Below are 25,963 nucleotides of genomic sequence, written 5' to 3' on the forward strand. Positions count from 1 at the left end.
GCTTACTTTTGTTTGCCAGGGAAACGGGCCGAGGTTTTTGTCTGGGGGCCTATGGCTGGGAGTGACCGGCTGGCTCGTGAAAAGCTACGATAGGCAGGATGGTGACCAGACCCATGGCGGCACCAGTGCCAAGTTGGGCTGGTTTGATAGTACCAAGTGGCTCCTGCAATCTGCCATCAAAAAGTTGGCAGGCGAGTTTTGTTTTCCTGGGAAAAGCGCCGTTGTTTGTGTTTGGGGGCCTGTGGCTGGGAGTGGCCGGCTGGCTCCTTAGAATCCACGATACGCAGGATGGTTCCCAGACCAGAGGTGGCACCAGTGCCAAGTCGGGCTGGTTTGATAGTACCAAGTGGCTCCTGCAATCTGCCATCCAGAAGCGGGGCAGCTTACTTTTGTTTGCCAGGGAAACGGGCCGAGCTTTGTGTCTGGGGGCCTATGGCTGGGAGTGACCGGCTGGGTCCTGAAAACTACGATAGGCAGGATGGTGACCAGACCCATGGTGGCACCAGTGCCAAGTTGGGCTGGTTTGATAGTACCAAGTGGCTCCTGCAATCTGCCATCAAGAAGTTGGCAGGCGAGTTTTGTTTTCCAGGGAAAAGCGCCGTTGTTTGTGTTTGGGGGCCTGTGTTTGGGAGTGGCCGGCTGGCTCCTTAGAAACCACGATACGCAGGATGGTTCCCAGACCAGAGGTGGCACCAGTGCCAAGTCGGGCTGGTTTGATAGTACCAAGTGGCTCCTGCAATCTGCCATCCAGAAGCGGGGCAGCTTACTTTTGTTTGCCACGGAAACGGGCCGTTGTTTGTGTTTGGGGGCCTGTGGCTGGGAGTGGCCGACTGGCTCCTTAGAATCCACGATACGCAGGATGGTTCCCAGACCAGAGGTGGCACCAGTGCCAAGTCGGGCTGGTTTGATAGTACCAAGTGGCTCCTGCAATCTGCCATCCAGAAGCGGGGCAGCTTAATTTTCTTTGTCAGGGAAACGGGCCGAGATTTGTGTCTGGGGGCCTATGGCTGGGAGTGACCGGCTGGCTCCTGAAAAGTTACGATAGGCAGGATGGTGACCAGACCCATGGTGGCACGAGTGCCAAGTTGGGCTGATTTGATAGTACCAAGTGGCTCCTGCAATCTGCCATCAAAACGTTGGTAGGCGAGTTTTGTTTTCCAGGGAAAAGCGCCGTTGTTTGTGTTTGGGGGCCTGTGGCTGTGAGTGGCCGGCTGGCTCCTTAGAATCCACGATACGCAGGATGGTTCCCAGACTTGTCGTGGCACCAGTGCCAAGTCCGGCTGGTTTGATAGTACCAAGTGGATCCTGCAATCTGCCATCCAGAAGCGGGGCAGCTTACTTTTGTTTGCCAGGGAAACGGGCCGAGGTTTTTGTCTGGGGGCCTATGGCTGGGAGTGACCGGCTGGCTCCTGAAAAGCTACGATAGGCAGGATGGTGACCAGACCCATGGTGGCAGCAGTGCCAAGTTGGGCTGGTTTGATAGTACCAAGTGGCTCCTGCAATCTGCCATCAAAAAGTTGGCAGGCGAGTTTTGTTTTCCAGGGAAAAGCGCCGTTGTTTGTGTTTGGGTGCCTGTGGCTGGGAGTGGCCGGCTGGCTCTTTAGAATCCACGATACGCAGGATGGTTCCCAGACCAGTGGTGGCACGAGTGCCAAGTCGGGCGGGTTTGATAGTAACAAGTGCGTCCTACAATCTGCCATCCAGAAGCGGGGCAGCTTACTTTTGTTTTCCAGGGAAACGGGCCGAGGTTTTTGTCTGGGGGCCTATGGCTTGGAGTGACCGGCTGGCTCGTGAAAAGCTACGATAGGCAGGATGGTGACCAGACCCATGGCGGCACCAGTGCCAAGTTGGGCTGGTTTGATAGTACCAAGTGGCTCCTGCAATCTGCCATCAAAAAGTTGGCAGGCGAGTTTTGTTTTCCAGGGAAAAGCGCCGTTGTTTGTGTTTGGGGGCCTGTGGCTGGGAGTGGCCGGCTGGCTCCTTAGAATCCACGATACGCAGGATGGTTCCCAGACCAGAGGTGGCACCAGTGCCAAGTCGGGCTGGTTTGATAGTACCAAGTGGCTCCTGCAATCTGCCATCCAGAAGCGGGGCAGCTTACTTTTGTTTGCCAGGGGAACGGGCCGAGCTTTGTGTCTGGGGGCCTATGGCTGGGAGTGACCGGCTGGCTCCTGAAAAGCTACGATAGGCAGGATGGTGACCAGACCCATGGTGGCACCAGTGCCAAGTTGGGCTGGTTTGATAGTACCAAGTGGCTCCTGCAATCTGCCATCAAAAAGTTGGCAGGGTAGTTTTCTTTACCAGGGAAAAGCGCCGTTGTTTTTGTTTGGGGGCCTATGGCTGGGAGTGGCCGGCTGGCTCCTTAGAATCCACGATACGCAGGATGGTTCCTAGACTTGACGTGGCACCAGTGCCAAGTTGGGCTGGTTTGATAGTACCAAGTGCGTCCTGCAATCTGCCATCCAGAAGTGGGGTAGCTTACTTTTGTTTGCCAGGGAAACGGGCCGAGGTTTGTGTCTCGGGGCGTATGGCTGGGAGTGACCGGCTGGCTCCTGAAAAGCTACGATAGGCAGGATGGTGACCAGACCCATGGTGGCACCAGTGCCAAGTTGGGCTGGTTTGATAGTACCAAGTGGCTCCTGCAATCTGCCATCAAAAAGTTGGCAGGCGAGTTTGTTATCCAGGGAAAAGCGCCGTTGTTTGTGCCTGGGGCCCTATCGCCTGGAGTGGACGGATGGCTAATTAGAATCCACGATACACAGGATGGTTCCCAGACCCATGGTGGCACCAGTGCCAAGTTGGGCTGGTTTGATACTACCAAGTGGTTCCTGCAATCTGCCATCCAGAAGCGGGGCAGCTTACTTTTGTTTGCCAGGGAAACGGTCCGAGGATTGTGTCTGGGGGCCTATGGCTGGGAGTGACCGGCTGGCTCGTGAAAAGCTACGATAGGCAGGATGGTGACCAGACCCATGACGGCACCAGTGCCAAGTTGGGCTGGTTTGATAGTACCAAGTGGCTCCTGCAATCTGCCATCAAGAAGTTGGCAGGCGAGTTTTGTTTTCCAGGGAAAAGCGCCGTTGTTTGTGTTTGGGGGCCTGTGGCTGGGAGTGGCCGGCTGGCTCCTTAGAATCCACGATACTCAGCATGGTTCCCAGACCAAAGGTGGCACCAGTGCCAAGTTCGGCTGGTTGGATAGTACCAAGTGGTTCCTGCAATCTGCCATCCAGAAGCGGGGCAGCTTACTTTTGTTGGCCAGGGAAACGGGCCGAGGTTTGTGTCTGGGGGCCTATGGCTGGGAGTGACCGGCTGGCTCCTGAAAAGCTACGATAGGCAGGATGGTGACCAGACCCATGGTGGCACCAGTGGCAAGTTGGGCTGATTTGATTGTACCAAGTGGCTCCTGCAATCTGCCATCAAAAACTTGGCAGGCGAATTTTGTTTTCCAGGGAAAAGCGCCGTTGTTTGTGTTTGGGGGCCTGTGGCAGGGAGTGGCCGGCTGGCTCCTGAAAAGCTACGATAGGCAGGATGGTGACGAGACCCATGGTGGCACCAGTGCCAAGTTGGGTTGGTTTGATAGTACCAAGTGGCTCCGGCAATCTGCCATCAAAAAGTTGGCAGACGAGTTTTGTTTTCAAGGGAAAAGCGCCGTTGTTTGCGTTTGGGGGCCTGTGGCTGGGAGTGGCCGGCTGGCTGCTTAGAAGCTACCATACGCAGGATGGTTCCCAGACCAGAGGTGGCACCAGTGCCAAGTCGGGCTGGTTTGATAGTACCAAGTGCGTCCTGCAATCTGCCATCCAGAAGCGGGGTAGCTTACTATTGTTTGTCAGGGAAACGGGCCGAGCTTTGTGTCTGTGGGCCTACGGCTGGGAGTGACCGGCTGGCTCCTGAAAAGCTACGATAGGCAGGATGGTGACCAGACCCATGGTGGAACCAGTGCCAAGTTGGGCTGGTTTGATAGTACCAAGTGGCTCCTGCAATCTGCCATCAAAAATTTGGCAGGCAAGTTTTGTTTTCCAGGGAAAAGTGCCGTTGTTTTTTTTGGGGGCCTATGGCTGGGAGTGGCCGGCTGGCTCCTTAGAATCCACGATACGCAGGATGGTTCCCAGACCTGAGGTGGCACCAGTGCCAAGTTGGGCTGGTTTGATAGTACCAAGTGCGTCCTGCAATCTGCCATCCAGAAGCGGGGTAGCTTACTTTTGTTTGCCAGGGAAACGGGCCGAGGTTTGTGTCTCGGGGCCTATGGCTGGGAGTGACCGGCTGGCTCCTGAAAAGCTACGATAGGCAGGATGGTGACCAGACCCATGGTGGCACCAGTGCCAAGTTGGGCTGGTTTGATAGTACCAAGTGGCTCCTGCAATCTGCCATCAAAAACTTGGCAGGCGAGTTTTGTTTTCCAGGGAAAAGCGCCGTTGTTTTTGTTTGGGGGCCTGTGGGTGGGAGTGGCCGGATGGCTAATTAGAATCCACGATACGCAGCATGGTTCCCAGACCTGAGGTGGCACCAGTGCCAAGTCGGGCTAGTTTGATTACACCAAGTGGCTCCTGCAATCTGCCATCCAGAAGCGGGGCAGCTTGCTTTTGTTTGCCAGGGAAACGGGCCGAGGTTTGTGTCTGGGGGCCTATGGCTGGGAGTGACCGGCTGCCTCTGAAAAGCTATGATAGGCAGGATGGTGACCAGACCCAAGGTGGCACCAGTGCCAAGTTGGGCTGGTTTGATAGTACCAAGTGGCTCCTGCAATCTGCCATCAAAAATTTGGCAGGCGAGTTTTGTTTTCCAGGGAAAAGCGCCGTTGTTTGTGTTTGGGGGCCTGTGGCTGGGAGTGGCCGGCTGGTTGCTTAGAATCCACGATACGCAGGATGGTTCCCAGACGTGAGGCGGCGCCAGTGCCAAGTCGGGCTGGTTTGATACTACCAAGTGCGTCCTGCAATCTGCCATCCAGAAGCGGGACAGCTTACTTTTGCTAGCCAGGGAAACGGGCCGAGCTTTGGGTCTGGGCGCCTATGGCTGGGAGTGACCGGCTGGCTCCTGAAAAGCTACGATAGGCAGGATGGTGACCAGACCCATGGTGGCACCAGTGCCAAGTTGGGCTGGTTTGATAGTACCAAGTGGCTCCTGCAATCTGCCATCAAAAATTGGCAGGCGAGTTTTGTTTTCCAGGGAAAAGCGCCGTTGTTTGTGTTTAGGGGCCTGTGGGTGGGAGTGGCCGGATGGCTAATTAGAATCCACGATACGCAGCATGGTTCCCAGACCTGAGGTGGCAACAGTGCCAAGTCGGGCTAGTTGGATGGTGCAAAGTGGCTCCTGCAATCTGCCATCCAGAAGCGAGGTAGCTTACTTTTTTTTGCCAGGGAAACGGGCCGAGGTTTTTGTCTCGGGGCCTGTGGCTGGGGGTGACCGGCTGGCTCCTGAAAAGCTACGATAGGCAGGATGGTGACCAGACCCATGGTGGCACCAGTGCCGAGTTGGGCTGATTTGATAGTACCAAGTGGCTCCTGCAATCTGCCATCAAAAATTTGGCAGGCGAGTTTTGTTTTCCAGGGAAAAGCGCCCTTGTTTGTGTTTGGGGGCCTGTGGCTGGGAGTGGCCGGATGGCTAATTAGAATCCACGATACACAGGATGGTTCCCAGACCCATGGTGGCACCAGTGCCAAGTTGGGCTGGTTTGATACTACCAAGTGGTTCCTGCAATCTGCCATCCAGAAGCGGGGCAGCTTACTTTTGTTTGCCAGGGAAACGGTCCGAGGATTGTGTCTGGGGGCCTATGGCTGGGAGTGACCGGCTGGCTCGTGAAAAGCTACGATAGGCAGGATGGTGACCAGACCCATGACGGCACCAGTGCCAAGTTGGGCTGGTTTGATAGTACCAAGTGGCTCCTGCAATCTGCCATCAAGAAGTTGGCAGGCGAGTTTTGTTTTCCAGGGAAAAGCGCCGTTGTTTGTGTTTGGGGGCCTGTGGCTGGGAGTGGCCGGCTGGCTCCTTAGAATCCACGATACTCAGCATGGTTCCCAGACCAAAGGTGGCACCAGTGCCAAGTTCGGCTGGTTGGATAGTACCAAGTGGTTCCTGCAATCTGCCATCCAGAAGCGGGGCAGCTTACTTTTGTTGGCCAGGGAAACGGGCCGAGGTTTGTGTCTGGGGGCCTATGGCTGGGAGTGACCGGCTGGCTCCTGAAAAGCTACGATAGGCAGGATGGTGACCAGACCCATGGTGGCACCAGTGGCAAGTTGGGCTGATTTGATTGTACCAAGTGGCTCCTGCAATCTGCCATCAAAAACTTGGCAGGCGAATTTTGTTTTCCAGGGAAAAGCGCCGTTGTTTGTGTTTGGGGGCCTGTGGCAGGGAGTGGCCGGCTGGCTCCTGAAAAGCTACGATAGGCAGGATGGTGACGAGACCCATGGTGGCACCAGTGCCAATTTGGGTTGGTTTGATAGTACCAAGTGGCTCCGGCAATCTGCCATCAAAAAGTTGGCAGACGAGTTTTGTTTTCAAGGGATAAGCGCCGTTGTTTGTGTTTGGGGGCCTGTGGCTGGGAGTGGCCGGCTGGCTGCTTAGAAGCTACCATACGCAGGATGGTTCCCAGACCAGAGGTGGCACCAGTGCCAAGTCGGGCTGGTTTGATAGTACCAAGTGCGTCCTGCAATCTGCCATCCAGAAGCGGGGTAGCTTACTATTGTTTGTCAGGGAAACAGGCGGAGCTTTGTGTCTGTGGGCCTACGGCTGGGAGTGACCGGCTGGCTCCTGAAAAGCTACGATAGGCAGGATGGTGACCAGACCCATGGTGGCACCAGTGCCAAGTTGGGCTGGTTTGATAGTACCAAGTGGCTCCTGCAATCTGCCATCAAAAATTTGGCAGGCAAGTTTTGTTTTCCAGGGAAAAGTGCCGTTGTTTTTTTTGGGGGCCTATGGCTGGGAGTGGCCGGCTGGCTCCTTAGAATCCACGATACGCAGGATGGTTCCCAGACCTGAGGTGGCACCAGTGCCAAGTTGGGCTGGTTTGATAGTACCAAGTGCGTCCTGCAATCTGCCATCCAGAAGCGGGGTAGCTTACTTTTGTTTGCCAGGGAAACGGGCCGAGGTTTGTGTCTCGGGGCCTATGGCTGGGAGTGACTGGCTGGCTCCTGAAAAGCTACGATAGGCAGGATGGTGACCAGACCCATGGTGGCACCAGTGCCAAGTTGGGCTGGTTTGATAGTACCAAGTGGCTCCTGCAATCTGCCATCAAAAACTTGGCAGGCGAGTTTGTTATCCAGGGAAAAGCGCCGTTGTTTTTGTTTGGGGGCCTGTGGCTGGGAGTGGCCGGCTGGCTCCTTAGAATCCATGATACGCAGGATGGTTCCCAGACCAGAGGTGGCACCAGTGCCAAGTCGGGCTGGTTTGATGGTGAAAAGTGGCTCCTGCAATCTGCCATCCAGAAGCGGGGCAGCTTACTTTTGTTTGCCAGGGAAACGGGCCGAGGTTTGTGTCTGGGGGTTTATGGCTGGGAGTGACCGGCTGGCTCCTGAAAAGCTACGATAGGCAGGATGGTGACCAGACCCATGGTGGCACCAGTGTCAAGGTGGGCTGGTTTGATAGTACCAAGTGGCTCCGGCAGTCTGCCATCAAAATTTGGCAGGCGAGTTTTGTTTTCCAGGGAAAAGCGCCGTTGTTTTTGTTTGGGGGCCTGTGGGTGGGAGTGGCCGGATGGCTAATTAGAATCCACGATACGCAGCATGGTTCCCAGACCTGAGGTGGCACCAGTGCCAAGTCGGGCTAGTTTGATGGTGCAAAGTGGCTCCTGCAATCTGCCATCCAGAAGCGGGGCAGCTTGCTTTTGTTTGCCAGGGAAACGGGCCGAGGTTTGTGTCTGGGGGCCTATGGCTGGGAGTGACCGGCTGCCTCTGAAAAGCTATGATAGGCAGGATGGTGACCAGACCCAAGGTGGCACCAGTGCCAAGTTGGGCTGGTTTGATAGTACCAAGTGGCTCCTGCAATCTGCCATCAAAAAGTTGGCAGGCGAGTTTTGTTTTCCAGGGAAAAGCGCCGTTGTTTGTGTTTGGGGGCCTGTGGCTGGGAGTGGCCGGCTGGTTGCTTAGAATCCACGATACGCAGGATGGTTCCCAGACGTGAGGCGGCGCCAGTGCCAAGTCGGGCTGGTTTGATACTACCAAGTGCGTCCTGCAATCTGCCATCCAGAAGCGGGACAGCTTACTTTTGCTAGCCAGGGAAACGGGCCGAGCTTTGGGTCTGGGCGCCTATGGCTGGGAGTGACCGGCTGGCTCCTGAAAAGCTACGATAGGCAGGATGGTGACCAGACCCATGGTGGCACCAGTGCCAAGTTGGGCTGGTTTGATAGTACCAAGTGGCTCCTGCAATCTGCCATCAAAAATTGGCAGGCGAGTTTTGTTTTCCAGGGAAAAGCGCCGTTGTTTGTGTTTAGGGGCCTGTGGGTGGGAGTGGCCGGATGGCTAATTAGAATCCACGATACGCAGCATGGTTCCCAGACCTGAGGTGGCACCAGTGCCAAGTCGGGCTAGTTGGATGGTGCAAAGTGGCTCCTGCAATCTGCCATCCAGAAGCGAGGTAGCTTACTTTTTTTTGCCAGGGAAACGGGCCGAGGTTTTTGTCTCGGGGCCTGTGGCTGGGGGTGACCGGCTGGCTCCTGAAAAGCTACGATAGGCAGGATGGTGACCAGACCCATGGTGGCACCAGTGCCGAGTTGGGCTGATTTGATAGTACCAAGTGGCTCCTGCAATCTGCCATCAAAAATTTGGCAGGCGAGTTTTGTTTTCCAGGGAAAAGCGCCCTTGTTTGTGTTTGGGGGCCTGTGGCTGGGAGTGGCCGGCTGGCTAATTAGAATCAACGATACGCAGGATGGTTCCCAGACCAGAGTTGGCACCAGTGACAAGTCGGGCTGGTTTGATACTACCAAGCGCGTCCTGCAATCTGCCATCCAGAAGCGGGGCAGCTTACTTTTGTTTGCCAGGGAAACGGGCCGAGCTTTGTGTCTGGGGGCCTATGGCTGGGAGTGACCGGCTGGCTCCTGAAAAGCTACGATAGGCAGGATGGTGACCAGACCCATGGTGGCACCAGTGCCAAGTTGGGCTGATTTGATAGTAGCAAGTGGCTCCTGCAATCTGCCATCAAAATGTTGGCAGGCGAGTTTTGTTTTCCAGGGAAAAGCGCCGTTGTTTGTGTTTGGGGGCCTGTGGCTGGGAGTGACCGGCTGGCTCCTTAGAATCCACGATACGCCGGATGGTTCCCAGACCCAAGGTGGCACCAGTGCCAAGTTGGGCTGGTTTGATAATACCAAGTTATTCCTGCAATCTGCCATCCAGAAGCGGGGCAGCTTACTTTTGTTTTCCAGGGAAAAGGGCCGAGGTTTTTCTCTGGGGGCCTATGGCTGGGAGTGACCGGCTGGCGCCTGAACAGCTACGATAGGCAGGTTGGTTCCAAGACCCATGGTGGCACCAGTGCCATGTTCGGCTGATTTGATAGTACCAAGTGGCTCCTGCAATCTGCCATCAAAATGTTGGCAGGCGAGTTTTGTTTTCCAGGGAAAAGCGCCGTTGTTTGTGTTTGGGGGCCTGTGGCTGGGAGTGGCCAGCTTGCTAATTGGAATCCACGATACGCAGGATGGTTCCCAGACCAGAGGTGGCACCAGTGCCAAGTCGGGCTGGTTTGATAGTACCAAGTGCGTCCTGCAATCTGCCATCCACAAGCGGCGCCGCTTAGTTTTGTTTGCCTCGGAAACGGGCCGAGGTTTGTGTCTGGGGGCCTATGGCTGGGAGTGACCGGCTAGGTCCTGAAAATCTACGATAGGCAGGATGGTGACCAGACCCATGGTGGCACCAGTGCCAAGTTGGGCTGGTTTGATAGTACCAAGTTGCTCCGGCAATCTGCCATCAAAATGTGGCAGGCGAGTTTTGTTTTCCAGGGAAAAGCGCCGCTGTTTGTGTTTGAGGGCCTGTGGCTGGGAGTGTCCGGCTGGCTCCTTAGAATCCACGATACGCAGGATGGTTCCCAGACCTGAGGTGGCACCAGTGCCAAGTCGGGCTACTTTGATGGTGCAAAGTGGCTCCTGCAATCTGCCATCCAGAAGCGGGGCAGCTTACTTTTTTTTGCCAGGGAAACGGGCCGAGGTTTGTGTCTGGGGTCTATGGCAGGGAGTGACCGGCTGGCTCCTGAAAAGCTACGATAGGCAGGATGGTGACCAGACCCATGGTGGCACCAGTGCCAAGTTGGGCTGGTTTGATAGTACCAAGTGGCTCCGGCAATCTGCCATCAAAAAGTTGGCAGGCGAGTTTTGTTTTCCAGGGAAAAGCGCCGATGTTTGTGTTTGGGGGCCTGTGGCTGGGAGTGACCGGCTGGCTCCTTAGAATCCACGATACGCAGGATGGTTCCCAGACCTGAGGTAGCACCAGTGCCAAGTCGGGCTGGTTTGATAGTACCAAGTGCGTCCTGCAATCTGCCATCCAGAAGCGGGGCAGCTTACTTTTGTTTGCCAGGGAAACGGGCCGAGGTTTGTGTCTGGGGGCCTATGGCAGGGAGTGACCGGCTGGCTCCTGAAAAGCTACGATAGGCAGGATGGTGACCAGACCCATGGTGGCACCAGTGCCAAGTTGGGCTGGTTTGATAGTACCAAGTGGCTCCTGCAATCTGCCATCAAAAGTTGGCAGGCGAGTTTTGTTTTCCAGGGAAAAGCGCCGTTGTTTGTGTTTGGGGGCCTGTGGCTGGGAGTGGCCGGCTGGCTCCTTAGAATCCACAATACGCAGGATGGTTCCCTGACCTGAGGTGGCACCAGTGATAAGTTGGGCTGGTTTGATAGTACCAAGTGCGTCCTGCAATCTGCCATCCAGAAGCGGGGTAGCTTACTTTTGTTTGCCAGGGAAACGGGCCGAGCTTTGTGTCTGGGGGCCTATGGCTGGGAGTGACCGGCTGGCTCCTGAAAAGCTACGATAGGCAGGATGGTGACCAGACCCATGGTGGCACCAGAGCCATGTTCGGCTGGTTTCAAAGTACAAAGTGGCTCCTGCAATCTGCCATCAAAAGTCAGCAGGCAAGCTTTGTTTTCCAGGGAAAAGCGCCGTTGTTTGTGTCTGCGGGCCTGTGGCTGGAGTGGCCGGCTGGCTCCTTTAAACACACGATACGCCGGATGGTTCCCAGACCCAAGGTGGCACCAGTGCCAAGTTGGGCTGGTTTGATAGTACCAAGTGGTTCCTGCAATCTGCAATCAAAATGTTGGCAGGCGAGTTTTGTTTTCCAGGGAAAAGCGCCGATGTTTTTTTTTGGGGGCCTGTGGCTGGGAGTGGCCGGCTGGCTCCTTAGAATCCAAGATACGCAGGATGGTTCCCAGACCAGAGGTGGCACCAGTACCAAGTCGGGCTGGTTTGATAATAACAAGTGGATCCTGAAATCTGCCATCCAGAAGCGGGGCAGCTTACTTTTGTTTGCCAGGGAAACGGGCAGAGCTTTGTGTCTGGGGGCCTATGGCTGGGAGTGACCGGCTGGCTCCTGAAAAGCTACGATAGGCAGGAAGGTGACCAGACCCATGGTGTCAGCAGTGCCAAGTTGGGCTGGTTTGATAGTACCAAGTGGCTCCTGCAATCTGCCATCAAAAAGTTGGCAGGCGAGTTTTGTTTTCCAGGGAAAAGCGCCGTTGTTTGTGTTTGGGGGCCTGTGGCTGGGAGTGGCCGTCTTGCTAATTGGAATCCACGATACGCAGGAGTGTTCCCAGACCTGAGGTGGCACCAGTGACAAGTCGGGCCAGTTTGATGGTGCAAAGTGGCTCCTGCAATCTGCCATCCAGAAGCGGGGCAGCTTACTATTGTTTGCCAGGGAAACGGGCCGAGGTTTGTGTCTGGGTTCCTATGGCTGGGAGTGACCGGCTGGCACCTGAAAAGCTACGATAGGCAGGATGGTGACCAGATCCATGGTGGCACCAGTGCCAAGTTGGGCTGATTTGATAGTACCAAGTGGCTCCTGCAATCTGCCATCAAAAATTTGGCAGGCGAGTTTTGTTTTCCAGGGAAAAGCGCCATTGTTTTTATTTGGGGGCCTGTGGCTGGGAGTGGCCCGCTGGCTCCTTAGAATCCACGATACGCAGGATGGTTCCCAGACCCAAGGTGGCACCAGTGCCAAGTTGGGCTGGTTTGATAGTACCAAGTGTCTCCTGCAAGCTGCCATCCAGAAGCAGGGCAGCTTACTTTTGTTTGCCAGAGAAATAGGCCTAGGTTTTTGTTTGGGGGCCTGTGGCTAGGAGTGGCCGGCTGGCTCCTAAGAATCCACGATACGCAGGATGTTTCCCAGACCCAAGGTGGCACCAGTGCCAAGTCGGGCTGGTTTGATAGTACCAAGTGGCTCCTGCAAACTCCATCAAAAAGTTGGCAGGCGTGTTTTGTTTTCCAGGGAACAGCGCCGTTGATTTTGTTTGGGGGCCTGTGGCTCAGAGTGGCCGGGTGGCTCCTTAGAATCCACGATACGCAGGATGGTTCCCAGACCCAAGGTGGCACCAGTGCCAAGTGGGGCTGGTTTGATTACACCAAGTGGCTCCTGCAATCTGCCATCCAGAAGTGAGGCAGCTAAGTTTTGTTTGCGAGAAAAACGGGCCGTGGTTTTTGTTGGGGGCCTGTGGCTGGGAGTAGCCGGCTGGCTCCTTAAAATCCACGATAGGCAGGATGGTTCCCAGACCCAAGGTGGCACCAGTGCCAAGTCGGGCTGGTTTGATAGTACCAAGTGGCTCCTGCAATCTGCCATCCAGAAGCGGGGCAGCTGAGTTTTGTTTGCCAGAGAAAAAGGCTGTGGTTTGTGTTTGGGGGCCTGTGGCTGGCAGTGGCCGGCTGGCTCCTGAAAATCCACGATACGCAGCATGGTTCCCAGACCCAAGGTGGCACCAGTGCCAAGTGGGGCTCGTTTGACAGTGTCAAGTGCCTCCTGCAATCTCCCATCCAGAAGCGGGGCAGCTGAGTTTTTTTTGCCAGGGAAACGGACCTTTGTTTTTGATTGGGCTCTGTGGCCGAGAGTGGTCGGCTGTCTCCTGACAATCCACAATACGCAGGATGGTTCCCAGACCCAAGGTGGCACCAGTGCCAAGTCGGGCTGGTTTGATAGTACCAAGTGTCTCCTGCAATCTGCCATCCAGAAGCGGGGCAGCTGAGTTTTGTTTGCCAGAGAAAAGGGCCGTGGGTTTTGTTTGGGGGCATATGGCTGGGAGTGGCCACCTGGCTCCTTAAAATGCACGATACGCCGCATGGTAACCAGGCGCAAGGTGGCACCAGTGCCAAGTCAGGCTGTTTTTGTAGTACCCAGTGGCTCCTGCAATTTGCCATCCAGAAGCGGGGCAGTTGAATTTTGTTTGCTAGAGAAAAGGGCTGTGGTTTGTGTTTGGGGGCCTATGGCTGAGAGTGGCCGGCTGGCCCCTGAAAATCAACGATAGGCAGGATGGTTCCCAGATCCAAGGTGGCACCAGTGCCAAGTAAGGCTGGTTGTATGGTTCAAAGTAACTCCTGCAATCTGCCATCCAGAAGCGGGACAGCTGAGTTTTTTTTGCCAGAGAAAAGGTCCATGGTTTCTTTTTGGGGCATACGGCTGGGAATTGCCGGCTGGCTCCTTAAAATGCTCGATACGCAGGATGGTTCCCAGAGCCAAGGTGGCACCACTGCCAAGTCGGGCTCTTTTTGTAGTACCAAGTGCGTCCTGCAATTTGCCATCCAGAAGAGGGGCAGTTGAGTTTTGTTTGCCAGAGAAAAGGGCCGTTGTTTGTGTTTGGGGGCCTGTGGCTGGGAGTGTTCGGCTGGTTCCTGAATATGTACGATACGCAGGATTGTTCCCAGATCCAAGGTGGCAGCAGTGCCATGTTGTGCTGGTGTGATAGTCCCAAGTGGCTCCTGCAATCTGCCATCCAGAAGTGGGGCAGCTGATTTTTGTTTGCCAGAGAAAAGGTCCGTGGTTTGTTTTTGGGGGCATATGGCTGAGAGTGGCCGGCTGGCCCCTGAAAATCCACGATACACAGGATGGTTCCCAGATCCAAGGTGGCACCTGTGCCAAGTCGGGCTGATTTGATAGTACTAAGTAGCTCCTGCAATCTGCCATCCAGAAGCGGGGCAGCTTACTTTTGTTTGCCAGGGAAACGGGCCGAGGTTTGTGTTTGGGGGCCTATGGCTGAGAGTGACCGGCTGGCTCCTGAAAAGCTACGATAGGCAGGATGGTGACCAGACCCATGGTGGCACCAGTGCCAAGTTGGGCTGGTTTGATAGTACCAAGTGGTTCCTGCAATCTGCCATCCAGAAGCAGGGCAGCTGAGTTTTGTTTGCCAGAGAAAAGGGCCTTGGTTTGTGTTTGGGGGCATATGGCTGGGTGTGGCCAGCTGGCTCCTTAAAATGCACGATATGCAACATGGCTCCCAGACCCAAGGTGGCACAAGTGCCAAGTTGGGCTGGTTTGATAGTACCAAGTGGCTCCTGCAATCTTCCATGATCACGTGGAGAAATACTTTCTGGTTTCAGCCTCATGCTCTTTCTTCTCTCCCTCAACTTCTCTATCACCTCTCATCTGGTTCACATGCGCTGTCTTCAAGGTCCACAGGCTACTTTTCACAGAATCTTCTGGCCTGATGAAGTAAGGATGATGAATAGAACAGAGCTGGGATCTATTTTCCAGTTTGGATAAAATGCATTCTGCACACAAATCCAAGGAGAACGGGCTGCCCCGATGCCCAGAAAATCTTTCACTCCTGCTAGTGTTCTATGTCAACCGCAACTTAGTCTGAAAGAAAAGCTTTTTCTCTGAGAGCATCTGAGAGGTTTGCATGAAGCACTGATATCTGACATATGCAATTTTGAATAGGAGAGGAAAAAGAAAATGGCAAGGAGTTTTTAATTTTAGTGGTTTCAATTTTAATTTCCGTGCACTTTTTCAAAACTTGTCAGCTCAAATGCCCATCAACATCTTTTAGTCATCTGTAAGTCAGTATTCATATAAAATGTGCTTCAAATCCAAAGAATTTCAAATTTGCACTCCAAGCTTCTATGCCTAGATTTATGATTTCCTACACATATTAGATGAAAGGAAGGCCTTTTTTACTGTGGGAGTGCTGGAACACTGGAACAGGTTGCCCAGAGAAGTTGTGGGTGTCCCATCCCTGAAAGTATTCAAGGTCACCCTGGACGGGGCTTGGAGCAGCAACAAAGGAGAAGCTTGATGGTAGAGAAACAAAGTTGGACTATAGAAGAAACTCGGATTGAAGTATAGGATCAAGTTTTCTCTCAGCTCTTGGGGTAAATTCAAAGTTGTACAAAATGACATTTATCTGTGCTATTCACTACTGTAACAGAAAGTTTCATGAAAACTGTACAGAAGATAGTAAATTTTAAAAGAGATAAGAATTACAGCATAAAATCCATGGGATAGGTTACAACATGAGACACTCTCTAAGAGAAAATCTCTGTGTTTCAGCACTTCATCGGGGTAAGATTTCATGAAGTGCCAAAGAAGGCGGCAAAATATCATTCGGGACATTATTTACTGGAATTCAGCCTGGCCATTAGTAGGAACTGCCTTTGAACATATCATGTAGATATACCACACACACTTTCCCTTCACTGAAAAATTACTGTTTACAACAAATAAGCAATTGACGATCAAAATTGATTGAAAGCATCTTAAACATGTCAAGTATTTCATTGTAGATGATCTGTGATCCAAATGCTTCTTCCACCTTCGAGAGGGACAGAAGAATTCTTCCATATCATGATGGTTTAAAATTGTATCAACCAATGTTTTCTGCTGAAAAGATATCATCTATTTTTTTCTATTTTTGGAAGAAAATATTCCTAGACATACAACAGGTGAGAACTAAGTAATTTTAAAGAAACAAATGAAATGAAAATATTCTGTAAATAGAATGAAATGAAAAGCTGTGTTTTAAATAGGAGCTAAATATTAAACAGAATTTTTGTACCAGGCATTTGAATTACTGCACCAGCTCTTTTGCCCATCAAGAGAGGCATTTAGCATTTCAGTCTTTTCCAAGGTGTTCATGATCTGCTATGCTGATCTCTGTGTGTGCCTAGGTGTGTGTGGAGGGGGGGGCATATGAAGGGGAGTGTGTATGTTTGCTTTACAATTGTTGTGGCAGATTCATGCCTCAGCTCCACATTTTGTTTTAAAAAGGTCACACCGAGTGGATATGAAGTTTACTATCAACAAGAGATCGATTCCCAAATCATCCATTTGACTCTCCCTTATAAATCATGTGCTTTGTTGCATATTTTATCAAATATACTTTCAAGCCAGATGGAGGAAGGAGGATGTGGGAATCCCTCCACCATCTTGCAACTTTTATGTAAGTAGGTTTTCAAGAAAATCATCATTTCTCTTTTAAATATGTCTGGAACAGGCATGATGGTAGTGTCAACCTGTTGGAGTTTTTGTTGCTGGAAGAAGTTGTACAAAAGGATTGGTTTTTACATTGACCAGTTACTGAATCAAGCGCAGGAATACATTGGAAATTTAGCTGGGGGTTCCTTTTCCCAGCAGACTACTTCTAGAACGAGCTTGTACACTGAAGCTGACTCTTTTGCTCTCTTTTTGTTTCTTTCCTATTTTCTTGGCTTCTTTGCCACTATCTAGACAATTTTGGAACTTTGTTCCCAACTAAAATGGTTTCAATAGTCTGATTGTGATCATACATTTTTACAAGGAATTTTTAAAATCTTTCCTCGAGTCCAGAAAGTCAAGGACTTAGATCTTTTTCTTCCCTTATCAATATTGCCATGAAATTGATAAATAAAGACCAACTCTTTATTTTTGTTTTTAACCCACGTAGATAATTCCCATCCATTAATCCATTTTGTGGACCAATAGCTGCCATTCTGATGGAAGCTGTCACTTCTTAACAATAGGCATTCTGTGACTATGTTGACAGCACTTTGGGTGAAGATCCTAACTGGTCTTAGATATACATAGGGAGAAATTTGCTCAGCCAGTGTCAGTCTTAAGCATGCGTATCAGAAGATCTTTCTAGAGCTGGGAATTTTCCCATGAAAGGGATTCAGTTAGGGAAGAGACACTTGTGCCAGAGTTTTACATTCTTCTTGAACACTGCTTAAGGAACTTAGATGCCATGTCCATTTGGATCTCTGTCTGCACAGAACTTTGTCATGCCAGTGCTTTGAAATGCATCTTGAAGAGAATTCACTAGCACAGAATGAAAGAGAGTGGAAGGGGTTGGTGGGGCTAACCAGGCCCAACCCCCCTGCCTAAACCAGGATACCTAGAGCCTCTTGCCCAGGATTCTATCTGGGTGTACTTTTAATGTCTTCAAAGATCCAGGCTCCACAATCTTTCTGGGCAGTCTGTGCCGTGGTTCAGTCACCCTGACAGTAAAGAAACATTTACTGATGTTCAAAGGCAATCTCCTGTATTTCAGTGTGTGCCCACTGCCTCTTGTCTTTTCCCTCAGCATCACTGAAAAGACACTGATTCCCTCCCCTTTGCACTATTGCTTCCATATGTATGTGTGATGCCATGTAGAGGTATGTCAAAAACCTCCCTGAAGCCCAGGCAGATAATATTCCCTTCATCTACCAGTCAAGTTGATTCATCAGAGGAGTTTAAAGTGATGTTCAGCATGAAATTCCCCTGAAAAATCATGCTAACTACATTATTTGGTCATCTGTCATGTGCCTGGCAAGGATTTCCAGGAAGAGCTGCTTCATCAACTTCCTGGGGATAAAAAAGAGGCTGGCTGGTTTGTACTATGGCGAGTCCTCTTAATTGCCTTTTTTGAAGATGGGTGTCATTTGCTAACATCCACTCTTTAGCCTCTCTTGTCGTCTACATCTTAGCAAAACGCTTTTCCACTATGTCTGGCTAGGAAAAACTGTGCCAGCACAGAAAACATCTCCCATCGTGTTCTAGAAGTTGCACGGATGTCTGCCAAGTGTTTGGCAGGAAGAAAAGAAAAGTTGTCCAAAACAGCTTCCAATCGAATGTTCCTGTGATTGGAAAAGTCAGGAGAGTGCAAAGGTACTGTTTTCTATCAGTTGGCAAGGTGCGCACACAATCCCAGTGTTGTACAGCTTGCTTCTTCACCTTCCCGAAGCTGCCGCTCTCGCCGGCTGCCGGAGCCCAAGAAGCGGCTTCTTCGCGCAAAGACGATTGTGCCGCTCACAGGGCTCTCCTTAGCGCGGCTTCTGCCGAAAGACGCCCGGCAGCGGCTCTTACCTCCGGAGAGCATCCTACCTTCGTCTTTAGCTCCTCTTCTCATCTACACCTCGGCAAAAAGCTTTTCCACTATGTCTGGCTAGGAAAAACTGTGCCAGCACAGAAAACATCTCCCATCGTGTTCTAGAAGTTGCACGGATGTCTGCCAAGTGTTTGGCAGGAAGAAAAGAAAAGTTGTCCAAAACAGCTTCCAATCGAATGTTCCTGTGATTGGAAAAGTCAGGAGAGTGCAAAGGTACTGTTTTCTATCAGTTGGCAAGGTGCGCACACAATCCCAGTGTTGTACAGCTTGCTTCTTCACCTTCCCGAAGCTGCCGCTCTCGCCGGCTGCCGGAGCCCAAGAAGCGGCTTCTTCGCGCAAAGACGATTGTGCCGCTCACAGGGCTCTCCTTAGCGCGGCTTCTGCCGAAAGACGCCCGGCAGCGGCTCTTACCTCCGGAGAGCATCCTACCTTCGTCTTTCTCGTCTTTTGTAGTCTACATCTTAGCAAAACGCTTTTCCACTATGTCTGGCTAGGAAAAACTGTGCCAGCACAGAAAACATCTCCCATCGTGTTCTAGAAGTTGCACGGATGTCTGCCAAGTGTTTGGCAGGAAGAAAAGAAAAGTTGTCCAAAACAGCTTCCAATCGAATGTTCCTGTGATTGGAAAAGTCAGGAGAGTGCAAAGGTACTGTTTTCTATCAGTTGGCAAGGTGCGCACACAATCCCAGTGTTGTACAGCTTGCTTCTTCACCTTCCCGAAGCTGCCGCTCTCGCCGGCTGCCGGAGCCCAAGAAGCGGCTTCTTCGCGCAAAGACGATTGTGCCGCTCACAGGGCTATCCTTAGCGCGGCTTCTGCCGAAAGACGCCCGGCAGCGGCTCTTACCTCCGGAGAGCATCCTACCTTCGTCTTTCTCGTCTTTTGTAGTCTACATCTTAGCAAAACGCTTTTCCACTATGTCTGGCTAGGAAAAACTGTGCCAGCACAGAAAACATCTCCCATCGTGTTCTAGAAGTTGCACGGATGTCTGCCAAGTGTTTGGCAGGAAGAAAAGAAAAGTTGTCCAAAACAGCTTCCAATCGAATGTTCCTGTGATTGGAAAAGTCAGGAGAGTGCAAAGGTACTGTTTTCTATCAGTTGGCAAGGTGCGCACACAATCCCAGTGTTGTACAGCTTGCTTCTTCACCTTCCCGAAGCTGCCGCTCTCGCCGGCTGCCGGAGCCCAAGAAGCGGCTTCTTCGCGCAAAGACGATTGTGCCGCTCACAGTGCTCTCCTTAGCGCGGCTTCTGCCGAAAGACGCCCGGCAGCGGCTCTTACCTCCGGAGAGCATCCTACCTTCGTCTTTCGCGTCTTTTGTAGTCTACATCTTAGCAAAACACTTTTCCACTATGTCTGGCTAGGAAAAACTGTGCCAGCACAGAAAACATCTCCCATCGTGTTCTAGAAGTTGCACGGATGTCTGCCAAGTGTTTGGCAGGAAGAAAAGAAAAGTTGTCCAAAACAGCTTCCAATCGAATGTTCCTGTGATTGGAAAAGTCAGGAGAGTGCAAAGGTACTGTTTTCTATCAGTTGGCAAGGTGCGCACACAATCCCAGTGTTGTACAGCTTGCTTCTTCACCTTCCCGAAGCTGCCGCTCTCGCCGGCTGCCGGAGCCCAAGAAGCGGCTTCTTCGCGCAAAGACGATTGTGCCGCTCACAGTGCTCTCCTTAGCGCGGCTTCTGCCGAAAGACGCCCGGCAGCGGCTCTTACCTCCGGAGAGCATCCTACCTTCGTCTTTCGCGTCTTTTGTAGTCTACATCTTAGCAAAACGCTTTTCCACTATGTCTGGCTAGGAAAAACTGTGCCAGCACAGAAAACATCTCCCATCATGTTCTAGAAGTTGCACGGATGTCTGCCAAGTGTTTGGCAGGAAGAAAAGAAAAGTTGTCCAAAACAGCTTCCAATCGAATGTTCCTGTGATTGGAAAAGTCAGGAGAGTGCAAAGGTACTGTTTTCTATCAGTTGGCAAGGTGCGCACACAATCCCAGTGTTGTACAGCTTGCTTCTTCACCTTCCCGAAGCTGCCGCTCTCGCCGGCTGCCGGAGCCCAAGAAGCGGCTTCTTCGCGCAAAGACGATTGTGCCGCTCACAGTGCTCTCCTTAGCGCGGCTTCTGCCGAAAGACGCCCGGCAGCGGCTCTTACCTCCGGAGAGCATCCTACCTTCGTCTTTCGCGTCTTTTGTAGTCTACATCTTAGCAAAACGCTTTTCCACTATGTCTGGCTAGGAAAAACTGTGCCAGCACAGAAAACATCTCCCATCGTGTTCTAGAAGTTGCACGGATGTCTGCCAAGTGTTTGGCAGGAAGAAAAGAAAAGTTGTCCAAAACAGCTTCCAATCGAATGTTCCTGTGATTGGAAAAGTCAGGAGAGTGCAAAGGTACTGTTTTCTATCAGTTGGCAAGGTGCGCACACAATCCCAGTGTTGTACAGCTTGCTTCTTCACCTTCCCGAAGCTGCCGCTCTCGCCGGCTGCCGGAGCCCAAGAAGCGGCTTCTTCGCGCAAAGACGATTGTGCCGCTCACAGTGCTCTCCTTAGCGCGGCTTCTGCCGAAAGACGCCCGGCAGCGGCTCTTACCTCCGGAGAGCATCCTACCTTCGTCTTTCGCGTCTTTTGTAGTCTACATCTTAGCAAAACGCTTTTCCACTATGTCTGGCTAGGAAAACCCGTGCCAGCACAGAAAACATCTCCCATCGTTTTCTAGAAGTTGCACGGATGTCTGCCAAGTGTTTGGCAGGAAGAAAAGAAAAGTTGTCCAAAACAGCTTCCAATCGAATGTTCCTGTGATTGGAAAAGTCAGGAGAGTGCAAAGGTACTGTTTTCTATCAGTTGGCAAGGTGCGCACACAATCCCAGTGTTGTACAGCTTGCTTCTTCACCTTCCCGAAGCTGCCGCTCTCGCCGGCTGCCGGAGCCCAAGAAGCGGCTTCTTCGCGCAAAGACGATTGTGCCGCTCACAGTGCTCTCCTTAGCGCGGCTTCTGCCGAAAGACGCCCGGCAGCGGCTCTTACCTCCGGAGAGCATCCTACCTTCGTCTTTCGCGTCTTTTGTAGTCTACATCTTAGCAAAACGCTTTTCCACTATGTCTGGCTAGGAAAACCCGTGCCAGCACAGAAAACATCTCCCATCGTTTTCTAGAAGTTGCACGGATGTCTGCCAAGTGTTTGGCAGGAAGAAAAGAAAAGTTGTCCAAAACAGCTTCCAATCGAATGTTCCTGTGATTGGAAAAGTCAGGAGAGTGCAAAGGTACTGTTTTCTATCAGTTGGCAAGGTGCGCACACAATCCCAGTGTTGTACAGCTTGCTTCTTCACCTTCCCGAAGCTGCCACTCTCAGGAGGTAAGAGCCGCTGCCGGGCGTCTTTCGGCAGAAGCTGCGCTAAGGAGAGCACTGTGAGCGGCACAATCGTCTTTGCGCGAAGAAGCCGCTTCTTGGGCTCCGGCAGCCGGCGAGAGCGGCAACTTCGGGAAGGTGAAGAAGCAAGCTGTACAACACTGGGATTGTGTGCGCACCTTGCCAATTGATAGAAAACAGTACCTTTGCACTCTCCTGACTTTTCCAATCACAGGAACATTCGATTGGAAGCTGTTTTGGACAACTTTTCTTTTCTTCCTGCCAAACACTTGGCAGACATCCGTGCAACTTCTAGAACACGATGGGAGATGTTTTCTGTGCTGGCACAGTTTTTCCTAGCCAGACATAGTGGAAAAGCGTTTTGCTAAGATGTAGACTACAAAAGACGCGAAAGACGAAGGTAGGATGCTCTCCGGAGGTAAGAGCCGCTGCCGGGCGTCTTTCGGCAGAAGCCGCGCTAAGGAGAGCCCTGTGAGCGGCACAATCGTCTTTGCGCGAAGAAGCCGCTTCTTGGGCTCCGGCAGCCGGCGAGAGCGGCAGCTTCGGGAAGGTGAAGAAGCAAGCTGTACAACACTGGGATTGTGTGCGCACCTTGCCAACTGATAGAAAACAGTACCTTTGCACTCTCCTGACTTTTCCAATCACAGGAACATTCGATTGGAAGCTGTTTTGGACAACTTTTCTTTTCTTCCTGCCAAACACTTGGCAGACATCCGTGCAACTTCTAGAACACGATGGGAGATGTTTTCTGTGCTGGCACAGTTTTTCCTAGCCAGACATAGTGGAAAAGCGTTTTGCTAAGATGTAGACTACAAAAGACGCGAAAGACGAAGGTAGGATGCTCTCCGGAGGTAAGAGCCGCTGCCGGGCGTCTTTCGGCGGAAGCCGCGCTAAGGAGAGCACTGTGAGCGGCACAATCGTCTTTGCGCGAAGAAGCCGCTTCTTGGGCTCCGGCAGCCGGCGAGAGCGGCAGCTTCGGGAAGGTGAAGAAGCAAGCTGTACAACACTGGGATTGTGTGCGCACCTTGCCAACTGATAGAAAACAGTACCTTTGCACTCTCCTGACTTTTCCAATCACAGGAACATTCGATTGGAAGCTGTTTTGGACAACTTTTCTTTTCTTCCTGCCAAACACTTGGCAGACATCCGTGCAACTTCTAGAACACGATGGGAGATGTTTTCTGTGCTGGCACAGTTTTTCCTAGCCAGACATAGTGGAAAAGCGTTTTGCTAAGATGTAGACTACAAAAGACGCGAAAGACGAAGGTAGGATGCTCTCCGGAGGTAAGAGCCGCTGCCGGGCGTCTTTCGGCAGAAGCCGCGCTAAGGAGAGCCCTGTGAGCGGCACAATCGTCTTTGCGCGAAGAAGCCGCTTCTTGGGCTCCGGCAGCCGGCGAGAGCGGCAGCTTCGGGAAGGTGAAGAAGCAAGCTGTACAACACTGGGATTGTGTGCGCACCTTGCCAACTGATAGAAAACAGTACCTTTGCACTCTCCTGACTTTTCCAATCACAGGAACATTCGATTGGAAGCTGTTTTGGACAACTTTTCTTTTCTTCCTGCCAAACACTTGGCAGACATCCGTGCAACTGCTAGAACACGATGGGAGATGTTTTCTGTGCTGGCACAGTTTTTCCTAGCCAGACATAGTGGAAAAGCGTTTTGCTAAGATGTAGACTACAAAAGACGCGAAAGACGAAGGTAGGATGCTCTCCGGAGGTAAGAGCCGCTGCCGGGCGTCTTTCGGCAGAAGCCGCGCTAAGGAGAGCCCTGTGAGCGGCACAATCTTCTTTGCGCGAAGAAGCCGCTTCTTGGGCTACGGCAGCCGGCGAGAGCGGCAGCTTCGGGAAGGTGAAGAAGCAAGCTGTACAACACTGGGATTGTGTGCGCACCTTGCCAACTGATAGAAAACAGTATCTTTGCACTCTCCTGACTTTTCCAATCACAGGAACATTCGATTGGAAGCTGTTTTGGACAACTTTTCTTTTCTTCCTGCCAAACACTTGGCAGACATCCGTGCAACTTCTAGAACACGATGGGAGATGTTTTCTGTGCTGGCACAGTTTTTCCTAGCCAGACATAGTGGAAAAGCGTTTTGCTAAGATGTAGACTACAAAAGACGCGAAAGACGAAGGTAGGATGCTCTCCGGAGGTAAGAGCCGCTGCCGGGCGTCTTTCGGCAGAAGCCGCGCTAAGGTGAGCACTGTGAGCGGCACAATCGTCTTTGCGCGAAGAAGCCGCTTCTTGGGCTCCGGCAGCCGGCGAGAGCGGCAGCTTCGGGAAGGTGAAGAAGCAAGCTGTACAACACTGGGATTGTGTGCGCACCTTGCCAACTGATAGAAAACAGTACCTTTGCACTCTCCTGACTTTTCCAATCACAGGAACATTCGATTGGAAGCTGTTTTGGACAACTTTTCTTTTCTTCCTGCCAAACACTTGGCAGACATCCGTGCAACTTCTAGAACACGATGGGAGATGTTTTCTGTGCTGGCACAGTTTTTCCTAGCCAGACATAGTGGAAAAGCTTTTTGCCGAGGTGTAGATGAGAAGAGGAGCTAAAGACGAAGGTAGGATGCTCTCCGGAGGTAAGAGCCGCTGCCGGGCGTCTTTCGGCAGAAGCCGCGCTAAGGAGAGCCCTGTGAGCGGCACAATCGTCTTTGCGCGAAGAAGCCGCTTCTTGGGCTCCGGCAGCCGGCGAGAGCGGCAGCTTCGGGAAGGTGAAGAAGCAAGCTGTACAACACTGGGATTGTGTGCGCACCTTGCCAACTGATAGAAAACAGTACCTTTGCACTCTCCTGACTTTTCCAATCACAGGAACATTCGATTGGAAGCTGTTTTGGACAACTTTTCTTTTCTTCCTGCCAAACACTTGGCAGACATCCGTGCAACTTCTAGAACACGATGGGAGATGTTTTCTGTGCTGGCACAGTTTTTCCTAGCCAGACATAGTGGAAAAGCGTTTTGCTAAGATGTAGACGACAAGAGAGGCTAAAGAGTGGATGTTAGCAAATGACACCCATCTTCAAAAAAGGCAATTAAGAGGACTCGCCATAGTACAAACCAGCCAGCCTCTTTTTTATCCCCAGGAAGTTGATGAAGCAGCTCTTCCTGGAAATCCTTGCCAGGCACATGACAGATGACCAAATAATGTAGTTAGCATGATTTTTCAGGGGAATTTCATGCTGAACATCACTTTAAACTCCTCTGATGAATCAACTTGACTGGTAGATGAAGGGAATATTATCTGCCTGGGCTTCAGGGAGGTTTTTGACATACCTCTACATGGCATCACACATACATATGGAAGCAATAGTGCAAAGGGGAGGGAATCAGTGTCTTTTCAGTGATGCTGAGGGAAAAGACAAGAGGCAGTGGGCACACACTGAAATACAGGAGATTGCCTTTGAACATCAGTAAATGTTTCTTTACTGTCAGGGTGACTGAACCACGGCACAGACTGCCCAGAAAGATTGTGGAGCCTGGATCTTTGAAGACATTAAAAGTACACCCAGATAGAATCCTGGGCAAGAGGCTCTAGGTATCCTGGTTTAGGCAGGGGGGTTGGGCCTGGTTAGCCCCACCAACCCCTTCCACTCTCTTTCATTCTGTGCTAGTGAATTCTCTTCAAGATGCATTTCAAAGCACTGGCATGACAAAGTTCTGTGCAGACAGAGATCCAAATGGACATGGCATCTAAGTTCCTTAAGCAGTGTTCAAGAAGAATGTAAAACTCTGGCACAAGTGTCTCTTCCCTAACTGAATCCCTTTCATGGGAAAATTCCCAGCTCTAGAAAGATCTTCTGATACGCATGCTTAAGACTGACACTGGCTGAGCAAATTTCTCCCTATGTATATCTAAGACCAGTTAGGATCTTCACCCAAAGTGCTGTCAACATAGTCACAGAATGCCTATTGTTAAGAAGTGACAGCTTCCATCAGAATGGCAGCTATTGGTCCACAAAATGGATTAATGGATGGGAATTATCTACGTGGGTTAAAAACAAAAATAAAGAGTTGGTCTTTATTTATCAATTTCATGGCAATATTGATAAGGGAAGAAAAAGATCTAAGTCCTTGACTTTCTGGACTCGAGGAAAGATTTTAAAAATTCCTTGTAAAAATGTATGATCACAATCAGACTATTGAAACCATTTTAGTTGGGAACAAAGTTCCAAAATTGTCTAGATAGTGGCAAAGAAGCCAAGAAAATAGGAAAGAAACAAAAAGAGAGCAAAAGAGTCAGCTTCAGTGTACAAGCTCGTTCTAGAAGTAGTCTGCTGGGAAAAGGAACCCCCAGCTAAATTTCCAATGTATTCCTGCGCTTGATTCAGTAACTGGTCAATGTAAAAACCAATCCTTTTGTACAACTTCTTCCAGCAACAAAAACTCCA

The sequence above is a fragment of the Melospiza melodia genome, chromosome 1 (assembly GCF_035770615.1).
Source record: "Melospiza melodia melodia isolate bMelMel2 chromosome 1, bMelMel2.pri, whole genome shotgun sequence".
In the NCBI taxonomy this organism is placed as follows: domain Eukaryota; kingdom Metazoa; phylum Chordata; class Aves; order Passeriformes; family Passerellidae; genus Melospiza; species Melospiza melodia.